We start from the raw sequence: 13,154 nt of genomic DNA on the forward strand, positions 1-13,154 counted from the left end.
GATTATCATGACGTATAGCCTTATCGAAGTATCGTTCCGACGCTGACTTCATGTATTTCCGAATTGATTCGAGGCCCAGGTCGTCGTGTAGGTCTACGTTCCTCACGAACCACGGAGCCCCGACTGCTAACCTGCAAAAGCGGGATTGTAGAGATTGGAGGGTGTCTATGTGTGTGCGGGCCGCGTGAGCGAACACCACACTCGCGTAAGTCATGACGGGCCTTATGCAAGTTTTGTAAAGTGTCACCTTGTTCCGAAGGGACATTTTACTCCGCTTACAGATCATGGGGTAGAGTCTACCGAGAATAAACGCGGCACGGTCACGGACTGATTTTATATGCGGGCGGAATGTCATCGATGCATCCAGGGTAACGCCCAGGTACTTGACCTTCCTGGCCCAGGGTATGGGTTGTCTAAAGAGAGTAATCGGGGGTGTGAGATTCCTCCTCCTAATCCGGGAGGAAATCCGTGTGGAGCTTCCCCTCTGAAATAGCACCGCAGTACTTTTCGCTGGGTTGATTGATGTCTATGCTCCATTTTCGGAACCACTGTCCTAGGGCTAGGGCTGCGCTCTGAAGCTTCTTCGCGATTAGGGACTTATTTCTACTAGAATAGTAAACAGTCGTGTCGTCGGCGAATAAAGCTAAATGGGTCGGCGGCGACCGGGGAATATCGTTGACGAATAAGCTAAATAGGAGGGGTGAGAGAACAGAGCCTTGCGGGACTCCAGCTGTGAGAGGTCGTGGGGAGGAGCGGGTTCCCTCGACTCGATATCGAAAAGAGGGCTCCAGGGACTATTTTACATTAGTGGAAACGTGAATGCGTCCAAGGGAGAAGAGAAGCCGAATGCCGAAGCAAATGGAAGCTGATGGTACAAAGAGCCACGAATGGCTTTCAGGGACACGACCTTCAGCAATGAAGAATTCGACTAAGAAAAAGAAGAAGAATGCGTCCACACGTCTACAGCAAAATAAAAAAAAAAACTTTCATTTTAAGTGTGCGCTAAAATCGAATAAGCACATTCTGTAAAGTACTGTGACTAGTTCTCATTTTCATTTAAAATACTACCAGCTGCTAATAATGTTTTTGTAGCTATGTGCATCCTTGTATGGCTGCAATATCCAATTTCCCTAACGAAGGTATGTACGTACGTGTACACTATTCTCAAACGAATACAATTTATTGCATAAGCACCGGGTTTTATTGGCATTTTCGACTACACTACTATTTGGCATTATTAAGTAGCTTTTATTCTGGACGTTCTGGTAAAAATAATATTTAATAATTACGTACTTTTTTACGTTCATAACAATTTGAATAGTTTCTTCGAAATTGACGCTGTTAATTCATTTCCAAGTGAAGGTCTTATGAAAATTGAAAAAGTATTCAAAAGACAAATAATGCACATACTTAAGTATACCCTTTGGCTAATCCAGAATAAGTTTCAGGAATTTTCGTAATTGTGATACTTTGAAAGGTTTCGGGATAAACGTTAAGATACAAATCTCTCTTGTAAAAGTTTTTGAGTATATTGTCGAAACTTTAAATATTTTATTTAGAATTACTCTTTTTTTTTAAATAATGTGATAATATAATTTTAAATGTGATGAACTTTGTAGGCAGCGGCTTGGCTCTACCCCAGGCATTGCTGACGTCCATGAGCAACTGTGACCACTTACCATCAGGTATGCTCGTCTGCCTACAAAGACAATAACAAAAAAACTACCTTTTAACTTAACAACATCGCATGGTGATTGTAACTCTACACAGCAAATCCAGAGTTCGTTAGAGTTCAATATCACCCGCTCGGTGAAAGATTTTCCCTTTGTCGTAAATAAAAATAAAAAAACGACCCCGCTATAATGAATGGATTTGTCGAAAATTCTAAAGTTATAAAGCCTGACCTATATAGTTACCATACCTTTGAATGTTATTAAAACTATTTTCTTTCCATGAGCGTGTAAATAACGTTGATTATTAGTATGCCAAAGCGATCAAGCTGAATAAATTTGTTGCATCTAAGGAATCAGACTTTGCATGAGCACCTTTATACATATATACTTTTTCAGAATGGAAGTGCTGCACGTCTTTCGTTTTATTTTAATGACATGCTCGTATATATAATAATAAGGATACTTTAAGATTAATGCTTTTTTCTAAGGTTGTATGTACCATATCTATACTTAGTCTGGCCATAAATACTGTTACTGTTTTTTTTTCGTCGTCACGGACGACTCAGATGTTTTTTGTGTATGACTCGCGAAAACCGAAAAAAGCTCTATGATTTTTTTGTCCATTTTTTCATAATGTCTCTTTTCTGTCTTATTTTCTGAATTATTCTTCTATATTTGAAGCTAGCCCAATTTATTGACAAATAGTACATCATGGATTTTTTAAATACATATAAGTAAATATAATTGATCTAATAACAAGTAATTCATAAAAAAATTCGAATGTAGCGGGAAACATGAAAATAAATTTTCAAATGTCACACTTAAAGTCGTAGGCCTAGATTTGAAAAATTCGTTAAACCGAATAGTAAAGATCTCTTAAGACAGGTTCGGCTCGTACTTCATCGGTTTTTTATATCATACAGTACACTCTCTGCGAATGAATCTTTGAAACTGGTTCAGATTCAACATCAATTGTTTTCTTAGTAGAAAAGAGATTTTGAGGTTGTTTTAGGACATGTCAAATTAAAACAATGTTGAAAGAAATAATAAGAATTAATTCAGTTAAAATGGGTCCGTTTAGGTAACGAAGAAATAAAAAGAACAATTTTAACTTTAATTTATCATATAATTTAAAAGATACAGTCGAAGTGAGGACCAAGAATATTAAGTATGATCTTAAGATGTTCAAAGTTTAATAAAAACAAGTTTAATTTATTATTTAAAAAAAAGTATGCTGTTCTCCGACGACTTTTAGCATAACCAACCATCAAGTTGTGTTTACACTCAGAAGGCTTATTTCAATATTATTTTCGTTTTTTTATTTAGGCTTATTGTTTAGGCGGAATGTGTGAGTAGATTTTATTCAGTATTCACGGGAATAAAGAAAAAAAAATCAATTGTATTATATGCTGCTGTAAAATTGCACAAACCGGACTGAGTGATTTTTTTTGAGGCAGAAATGGACAGAATATTAGTACTTACCTTATATAACATACCTATGGGAGACAAATTACTATCAATAACATTCCCTAAATTAGGAAAAATATCCGTAACTGTAAGTCAAAATTGTGTCATCAACTTAACGTCACTTAGCATAAGACAGTTTTCTAAATTTAACAAACAGGGTACGGAAATTGCTAAAGTAACTTATGCGGTGGTCGCTCTCTTTGAAAAGTACTAAACCGGATTTTAATTAAAGGTCCCTTCGATTGGTCTGCATCACTTTGCAGATTCTCATTAAAATATACATTCACATTCAGGTCATATAAAAGTAAACATAAAAAGGGATCTCGTAGAAAATAGACAAGTCCGTTGAAGTATATTAAATTTTATCGGGGTTCCAACCCTTTGTTTCGCTGTAAAATAAATATTCTAAATTCAACGGCACCAACCAGGTTTCTTTCTATTGAATATGACTAGAACAGAACCATACACTCAAAAACTATACAACTTTAAGAAGGGTATAATTAAAATTATTTGTACGGCTTAATCTCGCGTTTCGAACATTAACACATCACGAATGGTTTCGTACCACGGACAGCTTGTTTGATATACCTTTAAAATTTGAATATCTTATGTACGTTTAGCTGAAGTAAAATATTAGAAGGATCATACAATCTGCAATGTGACGTCTTTTAGAGTAATTTAAAAAAAAATATGCAATATAATTTTGTCATAGACGACTATTGTAATGAATGTATTATATTCACAATAAAATACACGAAAATAAAATAAACCGTGAAAGTATTTATAATTATGTATACGAATTGCGAAGGCAAAAAAAACGATTACCAGTTTGTTTCAATTCAACTTTTAAGCATTCGACTAAACACGTATAGCATTGTCGAATAATGTCGAAATGTATATTCAAAATCTCTACTGTGATAAAATAATTCGTATCTGATGTTCCAGATCTAAATTCCCCTCTAAGAATCTATTAATTTGTCGGCTATTACTGAGTGACAAAAATATAAATATCAAATTTATAAAGTTGGAAGAATCCTCTCTAGATTGAATCACGCGTAGGACTGCAATTTACATATCTAATTAATTACGCGACCTATATACCTACGTATTTGCAAGTGTTTTCCTTCTTGTAACATAACAAAGTTATAGAAAGGACAATTACATATAATTAATGAATTATAAAAATTAAATTCATTCTAAACCAGTGTCCGGATTTTGTTTGAGTGTTTTTGTGTTGTTTTTAGCTTCGTTGAGTTATATTCATGAAATAAAATTTATGTAATGCCCAGTTCTTTGTTGTTTTCTGTATTTGAAATAAAATCGGTTGTGATACCCTGTGGAATGTGATTTTAAATTACTTCATGGTAGAAACAGTAGGTATCTTACTTTACTACACGTTGTGGGTTTGTAATTCCCTACCAGCAGAACTTAAGGTAGGCATTAGGGAAATAGGAATCAGAGTTGAGTAAGCACGTAAGAGTGCCAGTTCGGATGATGAGGAACTAGTAGCAGTTTGTAGTAGTAACTGTGGTATGCTACAGCGACTACTATCTGCCGCTTACCACGTATGGTGTTGCTTGGCTGTTCCTCTGACATTGTTGTTATATATGAGCAATAATGATCATTCACCATCTATGAACATCAAATACATCTATTTGAGATTTCAATTTCATACTTCAAGCTTGCATTACATTATTACATCACGCCCATCAGATACATCCTATCCACGTCTGCCTTCAAATCCACAAACATAAAGCCTTATCTATCCTGTATCATTTAATAATAATCATGAAAATTATTTCATATCATTTAATAATAATTTTTTTTTTTTAAACAATATTATTTTTCTGCTTTTATTTTATGGACATACAAGAGGCTATGAATGTCATTAAGAATAATTTCTCTTTACATAATTTTCATTTTCATTGCTTAGATGGGTGGATGAGCTACGGTCCACCTGGTGTTAAGTTACCAGAGCCCATAGACATCTACAACGTAAATGCCGCCACCTACCTTGAGATATGGGTTCTAAGGTCTCAGTTTTTACAGTACAACGGCTGCCCCATCCTTCAAACCGAAACGCATTACTGCTTTACGGCAGATATATACAGAGTGGCTATGCGGACTCACAAGACGTCCCACCACCAGTAATTACGCAAATAATAATTTTGCAAGTTTGATTTTTATTACACAATGTTATTCCTTCACCGTGGAAGTTTATCGCGAACAATTCTTAAGTACGTATTTCATTACAAAAATTGGTACCTGCCTCGATTCGAATTCGAATTCCGTTGCACCGCACGTCTTATCCTATAGGCCACGACGACTTCGAATAATAATAATTAATATAAATATGAATTAAACAGTAAAATGTCCACAATAACAAATGCTTATTTGATTAATTGGAGAATACTGTAGTACATAGGTGTTGATGTTAATCTTGTGGATGGATTTTTAGTATAATAGGTAGAAAAGTTAACAGCTAGTTATTTATGGTTAAATGGAATAAATATAAATGGAATAATATATAAAACGGAACCTATAGGCATTGAACGTTGAACGAATGAATTGTTGAAATGTTGAATTGTGAATAAGATGTGATGTCCTACTTAATTTAACGAAAAAAGCAAGAAAGAACAACAGTTAATAGTATTAAAAGATACAACTTGAATATGACCACAAAGAAAAAACAATCTATTGCATATTGTTTGCATTGCAAAGCACAAACCAATCTGTTAAAATGTTTTGTTAAATATTAAATTTATTTATTTATTTTAAAGAAACAATGGTTTTACGTATTTTTAATAAGAACATGTCTCATAAGACCGCATTTCAGTTTAATTTAAAGATAAACCAAATCTCAACTAAAATAAAACCATAATTGGTATAATAATAATAATGTAATAACGATTTAGTCGTAAAATATGAGAATGACTTAAGAGGTATTAAGCAAATAAGCATGTATCATTAGGGCGTGTTATGCTCCGTACAAGTTAGAGTCTCTTTCTGCTGTGAAGCAATCATGCGTTCCGGATAGAAGAGTAGATTACCTGTTACTCCAATGTAATTGAGAATTCGATTTCAACTTAACTAACCCATAAATAAAGTAACATAGAGTTATGCAGTAAAATCTATGTTACTTTATTTATGGGTTCCGGGAATCGCTTAACACTACGGGGCCGTGAGCTTGTCAATCCATGAACGCCATTATTATAATATTAAATCAGTCATAAATAAATACATTATCAATAAAAAGAGCACTCGTAAATGAAATTTATCACTGTGATATTGTTTTATATCTGATAATAAAGAGTTTGTAAAAATGAAAGTATAAAAAAAAAATTTTTTTTTAATGAAAATTCTTCGAATCGGTCCAAAAGTAGTCTTAAGCACACTTACCAACAAGAGCTTCAGAGGAGACTTCGCAAACTTTGTGAGCACGTGACTGTGGTGAGCTTGCAGTCGCCGATGGTGCTTCAATTCAAATGAGAAGAGCTGGCTCCCGTCGTAGCCTTATATAGTAGTGCCATAGCGTTGTTGAGCGTGCGTAGGTGCCTCGTAGAACTCTACGCCTCTACGATGTAACTATGCTACGAAATGCTACGAGCGGTAAAAACATACTTTAATAAATAAGTTCAATTACATTATAATATAAATATTGCAGTTGATACTTTTTAAACTATTATTCTTAGTTCATATTCGATGTTTGGGTGTTTTAGACGTATACAGGGCTACAAATAAATAAATAAAATGTATTCAATTCAATTGCTGTGTGCTGTTAATTATAGGTCAGCAGACGAGCTCGCAGCCCATCTGGATTAAAGTGGTTACCGGAGCCCCAAACACATCGCAATGTGAATTAAGGTCGAAGTCATATTTACCCGTAACAAACACATAATACGCCCTACCACTAGTACATACATATAATAAAAATGAAACATTTGTTAATCAAGAAATTTATTTTACATTCATTTCGCAATGTATTTTTTACCTAATCGTTGATAGTCTACGGGGCTAATTTAAAATTATTTAAAAAAAGCATTACAATGATGATTATAATGATGAATGATTAATGAACTCGTGGGCTAAGTGATCCTGGCTACTAGTGTCCGGGTTCGATCCCTAGTCGATATTAATATATGCGTTGAAATATATATTGGTAATTTCATGAAATACGTACTTACCACATTATGTTCATGCATTACTTCCTTGCTGTATAGAGAAACAAACAACAGTGGTTTGTCAATATTGTTGTTCGGAATTGTTTAATATGTAAAATTTTGTTAAAAATGTCGCTAGCGCGAGTATTGTTTTTGTCATATATCTCTTAATGTATGATAGCTTCCGCCATATATTGTTAATATGGCATTTTATAAGGCCTCAAAGGTAGGTAACACTATTTTTCTCATTTATGCGACCAAGCAGTAAATTTAGGGGTTTGAAGGATTGCGATAGCCGTTATACTACGGGTTTTGTTGGAAGCATTCAAATAGTGAAGATTTCCAGTTTTATCTCAATTTCTATAACGGACTCTATGTTGGTGTGAGCTCGAACGCATGCAATAAAAATGCTACGATTATACTTCTCAAATCATTTCACATTCCTAGATATATTTTATGATCACTTTGAATATCCATAAAAAGAATTATCGGTGTTTTGAATTGAAACTTTCGGAAATGTTTTTGATCAAATAGCATATTATTATAACGTCTAATAATTGAACGCCTATTTAACCGGTTGTCGTGGCCACTCTTTGGAGATTAAGGTTAAGGTTTTCATATTGCGAAAAATTCGTAGCTCCGAAAAATTGTAGCTTTGTACGAGTATTATAATGTCAGTCCAAAAAATCTGCACACTTTCAAAGCGTAGTATTATTTTTATATGATGACAAAATCACTTGTCCATAACAAGGTAGACAGTGCCATTGCATTTCAGTGGTTTGAAAGTATAATATTTATAGAAAATAGTGGTTGGAGCAGTAGAGAGTAGAGTAGGGTCGTAGGACCAGCAAAAGACGTTCTACTTACCTATTTTTGTCGCTGAGCAAAGATACATTCCAGTTTAAAGAGTGGTACTATATATAATATAATACATACATAGAATACAATTGAGACTTCAAGTTAATGTTTCATCATGGGTGCGCTACGCGCTGTGATATCTGGAATGATATACCCATTTAAAACAATGCGAGTCACAAACATGCTTGTAAATGTAGCTAAAAAAAAAGCGTATGTATCTTTAGATATACTTTAGATACCACAGGCAGATACCAATTTTTGTAATGAAATACGTACTTAACAATTGTACGCGATTGACTTCCACGGTGAAGGAATAACATCGTGTAATAAAAATCAAACTTTCATAATTATAATTTGCGTAACTACTGGTGGTAGGACCTCTTGTAAGTCCGCACGGGTAGGTACCACCGCCCTGCCTATTTCTATCGTGAAGCAGTAATGCGTTTCGGTTTGAAGTGTGGGGCAGCCGTTGTAACTATACTGAGACCTTAGAACTTATATCTCAAGGTGGGTGGCGCATTTACGTTGTAAATGTCTATGGACTCCAGTAACCACTTAACACCAGGTGGGCTGTGAGCTCGTCCATCCATCTAAGCAATAAAAAAAAAATGTTAGCTTAGAAATGAAATGGTTATTGGTGGTTCATAAGCGAAACCTATTTGAGTCGCTAGTTGCTAAAATAGTGAAAATTATTCATTTCATTCAAGCAACGAACCTTCAACGTGTGTTGTCGGGAACGTAGGTGTATGCTGGTTTGTCACATGTCGTCATATAGTCTCGGAATTAAAAATACATTAACTGTAATGGAAAGACGATGCGCATGCGTGCCTACAATATCCTATTTTCCATTTCAGTATATTATATGCCTTATCACAGACACTATAACATTTAAGCCACATTTTTAATTCATTAACTTAAATTTCAATGTAGTGGAAGGGCATATTTTCTTCATTTAGTATAAAATAAAATACGTTAAAAGTAAAATTGTGATATGGTATTTATATTCTTTTTAATATCGGTACATATTTTTTATTTCGTCGTTAGCAATCTAAGTACATACGATATTTAATGGAGTAATGAAAGCCATCAATCCCAGCTTATCTCTCTAGTTTATTATATCAACATGTTACTGTATAATAACAACTTGAGGTGTGAATGGACAGCACCGATTATGCTTGCAAACATTATTCTGATAAGAATGACAAATGTTCGCCTATCATTACCTCGTTTAATCTGTAATCGCTTTTAGTGCGTAGGCGTTATGACAGTGCCCGGAAAATTAATATTTTTTTTTCCAATAAGAAAAAAGTCAACTACATAATAATTAATAAGTACTGTAACGATAGAACTTGTAAGTTATTGATAAAACTTTTCTTGCATTTTTGCAGGTCTTGTTCCGATCGTCCTGGAGTTGCCAATTAAAAGTTTTCTTAGATGGATTTCACAGTCAACATTTTTCACGCTGTTAACGCGATTTAAACCGCTGTTGATGGCAGCCCGCTAATTTTGGTCTTAAATAATAATGCGCTCCGGCTTGTTGGTTTAGAGTATTTTACAAAACTGAAATAAAAATTTCATGTAGTTCTAGGCGAGATTCCTAGGATTGTTAGGTTAAGTTTGGCAAAAAAAAAGATGGTTAGCAAACTTCCTCCAACAAAGTTAGCTCCAAATAGTTCTAATAAATATTTAAAACGTAAAAATAAATGCACAATTTTTTTAAATTACTTTTGGTAGGACCTCTTCTGAGTCCGCGCGGGTAGGTACCACCGCCCTACATATTTCTGCCGTGAAGCAGTAATGCTTTTCGGTTTGAAGGGTGGGTGGCGCAACTTATATCTCTAGGTGGGTGGCGCATTTACGTTGTTGGTGTCTATGGGCTCCAGTAACCACTTAACACCATGTGGGCTGTGAGCTCGTCCATCCATCCAAGCAATAAAAAAAAATAAAAAAACTTGAAAACTTTTAAAATATTAAACAAATTATTTGTTTATTAAAATAGAATAAATATGATTTAGTGTTCATAAAAAAGAAATACCTCCTATGAAAATTGCACGAACAATAATTAACTTCATTTATGTTGTACTTAGATTGTAACCGTAGAATGCGTGTCGGCAAACACTAAATGAAGGCCAGTCGAAATTAAAATATGAACTGAGAGACCCTTAACACAAATGATTTGTGCTTCACATGAGTCAAACGAAAATTAAGGTTTTTTTTTTGTTCCTGCCTAAGCTCCGACCTGAGATCATGAGAGACCATATCAGCGTCACCGGGCGAGTAGGTGAGCTCACGGAGCTCAAACCTGACGTTGTTGCTAACACGGACTCTACCAAGAGCCGTGCTTCGCAGAATCTACCACCGGGTCGGTAACGCGACCCACTGAGAAGATACGGCGAGAAACTCAGTGGGCTGTGTCTGTGGGTTGATTTACTCGCCGAGCGCCGCAAGCGACGGGTTCGACGGGAACGATGACCGGTGCTTGGGGTACCTAAAAGCACCGTTAGTGAATCGGGAGGATCCGAAATGAATTTTGGGCGACGTCGACTGTTTACCATTCCGCCCGCAGTATCGGGAGAAATTAAGGTATCTTATACATAGATGACTACGCAAGTTACTGCCTAAAGCGATAGTTGCCTTCATGTGACGACGACCATCTTCAACGTAGATTATTGATCGTTAATTATAGCCCCAAAAGTTATAAATCTAACAATAAAATAATCATAACTGTTTATAATTTTAGTACTTAAAAACAGTTTTAATGCATCGTCTCGCAGATCATTTTATTACACTTATCAGATTGTCATGTGTATTAACATTATGTGGAATAGTTACTGCTTTATTGCAGCTATCACGTACTGGGTATTGGCTCCATTACAATCCACTTACTATTTATGGCTTGTAAAAACGATTCTCTTATAGCTCCTTAGGGGAACTACGGGGTGTCTTCGATATACTCCTTTTGTAACCGGTTGATAAATTATGTTCATTATATTGTTTACGTCTTTGCCTTTATGTAACTAGCTTATAATTAGGAAATAATCACGTGATTTCTTAATTGTGTATTAAGATCTAAATAAATTATAATATTTTGTCCCAAGTCAAGATTAGTTTATGTATATTCAAAAGTTTTCATTGTATTACGTAGACATAATTAAAACTACTTTTACGGATTAAACTCGTGTTTTTTACTGATATTATATTATCTCCGACGTTTCGAAGACTTCAACAGTTGTCGTAGTTCACAGACGATAGAGTCTCAATTCTTTGTATAATGGTTGTCCAAGTCTTCAAACCGAAACAGATCACTGATTCGCAACTGAAAACACTTACCATGAAGGCACCTGAATGTGTAGGCACATATTACGTCTTCCAACAGTACCTCTGATAATTATTTCTAATTTTTTTATTTCACTATTTATAGGCAAAAGTGGAATTGAACTATTCAAAGAACAACCCTTGGGAGCCACTTGTAGATGGTACGGGAGATTTACGAGCTATAAAACTAAACACTATAAATTTAAATGGTATACTTTTGAGTAGATATTTTAAAGCTTTGTTTCGTCTTGTGAAAGCGTTCAGACTGATCGATACGTTATATAATAAAATTGGATGGATTGAGCGATAGCGAAGGTGATAAAGATTGAAGGAAGCCGTATGATCTTGGGTAGAGATCGCGAGCAATTGGTAGTAGTGACACACTTAAGGATCGTAAGAGAGTTTTTGAAGAAAATAATATCAATCAACCTTCTGTTTATAGTTAACTTGTCTTTGTGAAAATTTTATCGAGATATAAAGAAGATATTAGAAGCGATTTTATCTGTCTTAAACTTTAAGAATGGTAGAAGTTGAATTTTCTGGAGATAAAGAGTTGCTATGGCACTGTTTCGTCGTGGTAAAACAACGAGCCAGCGAACGCAGTTTCGTATTCATTAAAATATATACATATACCTGGTGTTGCCCGGGACATATAATTTACCATTTTTAAAATATCATATAAGTTAATACAGATTATAAAGTATTGCGAAGTACTTTACGATTACCATTTTAAAAATATCCTATAAGTTAATACAGATTATAAAATATTGCAAAGTACTTTACGATTACCATTTTAAAAATATCCTATAAGTTAATACAGATTATAAAGTATTGCGTAGTACTTTACGATTACCATTTTAAAAATATCCTATAAGTTAACACAGATTAGAAAATATTGCGAAGTACTTTACGATTACCATTTTAAAAATATCCTATAAGTTAATACAGATTATAAAATATTACGAAGTACTTTACGATTACCATTTTAAAAATATCCTATAAGTTAATACAGATTATAAAATATTACGAAGTACTTTACGATTACCATTTTAAAAATATCCTATAAGTTAATACAGATTATAAAATATTGCGAAGTACTTTACGATTACCATTTTAAAAAATATATCTTATAAGTTAATACAGATTATAAAATATTGCGAAATACTTTACGATTACCATTTTAAAAACATCCTATAAGTTAATACAGATTATAAAATATTGCGAAGTACTTTACGATTACCATTTTAAAAATATCTTATAAGTTAATACAGATTATAAAATATTGCGAAATACTTTACGATTACCATTTTAAAAACATCCTATAAGTTAATACAGATTATAAAGTATTGCGAAGTACTTTACGATTACCATTTTAAAAATATTCTATAAGTTAATACAGATTATAAAATATTGCGAAGTACTTTACGATTACCATTTTAAAAATATCCTATAAGTTAATACAGATTATAAAATATTGCAAAGTACTTTACGATTACCATTTTAAAAATATCCTATAAGTTAATACAGATTATAAAGTATTGCGTAGTACTTTACGATTACCATTTTAAAAATATCCTATAAGTTAACACAGATTAGAAAATATTGCGAAGTACTTTACGATTACCATTTTAAAAATATCCTATAAGTTAATACAGATTATAAAATATTACGAAGTACTTTA

General features: G+C 33.8%; 2 protein-coding genes across 2 annotated transcripts in view; both read right to left on the bottom strand.

Annotated features, from left to right (window-relative positions):
* Nucleotides 1–6,629, bottom strand: part of AST-C (allatostatin C) — a 30,838-nt gene extending 24,209 nt beyond the window's left edge. The window contains exon 1 of the mRNA NM_001130884.2: nucleotides 6,540–6,629. The gene's annotated coding sequence lies outside the window, so the exon portion shown is untranslated. The remainder of the gene's footprint in view (nucleotides 1–6,539) is intronic.
* Nucleotides 1–13,154, bottom strand: part of LOC101745690 (LDLR chaperone boca) — a 180,062-nt gene that overhangs the window by 114,053 nt on the left and 52,855 nt on the right. The gene's annotated exons all lie outside the window — the stretch shown is intronic.

The sequence above is a fragment of the Bombyx mori genome, chromosome 8 (genome assembly GCF_030269925.1).
Source record: "Bombyx mori chromosome 8, ASM3026992v2".
In the NCBI taxonomy this organism is placed as follows: domain Eukaryota; kingdom Metazoa; phylum Arthropoda; class Insecta; order Lepidoptera; family Bombycidae; genus Bombyx; species Bombyx mori.